Source organism: Ostrea edulis, chromosome 4 (genome assembly GCF_947568905.1).
Source record: "Ostrea edulis chromosome 4, xbOstEdul1.1, whole genome shotgun sequence".
Taxonomy (NCBI): Eukaryota; Metazoa; Mollusca; class Bivalvia; order Ostreida; family Ostreidae; genus Ostrea; species Ostrea edulis.
Window position 1 is genome coordinate 15,871,485 of NC_079167.1, and position 966 is coordinate 15,872,450.

Here is a 966-nt window from a genome sequence, read left to right on the forward strand (position 1 = left end):
ATTACAATTTGTAGAGATATCAAAGGCAAAAATATTGGAAACGTAATACATTACAGTGCTACTTGACTTGAGCAATTACTGCTGCCAACAACCGGCCATATTTTGATTTCATCAATCACTTTTATTAATCAATTATACAGTGTTTATGTATAACAACATTGTCCACAGCTACCTCCTGCTCTACGTGACCTCTGACCTTTTTTATACAGCAACTACACAACAGATTACTCGCTACGTGTAACCAAGGTCATTCAGGTGTGGCACCAAAAATGCATTGAAAAGGTCAATTCCATTTGTATTATTTTTACTGTTAGCTACATTTGTATGAAAAATTCAATTAATATGAGGTAATGATTCATGTTTGCAGTTCAAAATACTACAAAAATGATAAATTGATAGAAAGCAAATAGTTGCTTCTGATCTCAAAATATGATCATTATAGTGTGAGTCCCTGACAGAGTGCATTCACCGATTGATTTACAATTTCATTTTGAATTGCAAAATTACTGGGTTAGGAATAAGGAATTGTTAATTTTCATGTAATGTAGATTTAAATGACCGTACTTGTTATGGGTGTAAGGCCCTCTTGAATAACAATAATTTTGAAGTTTAGTGTATTTTGATGAAGAGTGTGTGTGTGTGTATAGAGATTGTGATATATTTATGATATTTATTGGGAAAAAAACAGTGGTGAATTTGAGATTATTTGACATCGCATATGTACAACTTCCCAAGATATTGAAATCATTCTTTTCCTTTACACAAATAGAGAGCAACAACCTTAATGACATTCGTATGTGTCGCAAGAAATAACTTACAGTGTTGTTTTTTATTTAAATGATGACTGGTAATCATACATGTATGTAAATTGTATTTTCTGATGCCATATTTCAAGGAATGGCAAAAAATTGTTTGTAATGTTATCATAGACTTGTTATGCAACACTTGATAAAGTCAGAAAATCTC

General features: G+C 31.5%; 1 protein-coding gene across 4 annotated transcripts in view; it reads left to right on the forward strand.

Moving 5' to 3' along the window:
• Positions 1-966, forward strand: part of LOC125668799 (E3 ubiquitin-protein ligase RNF170-like) — a 19,962-nt gene extending 18,996 nt beyond the window's left edge. For all 4 annotated transcript variants that reach the window (XR_008802252.1, XR_008802253.1, XM_048903220.2 and 1 more), the window contains one exon: positions 1-966. This exon is cut by the window's left edge. The gene's annotated coding sequence lies outside the window, so the exon portion shown is untranslated.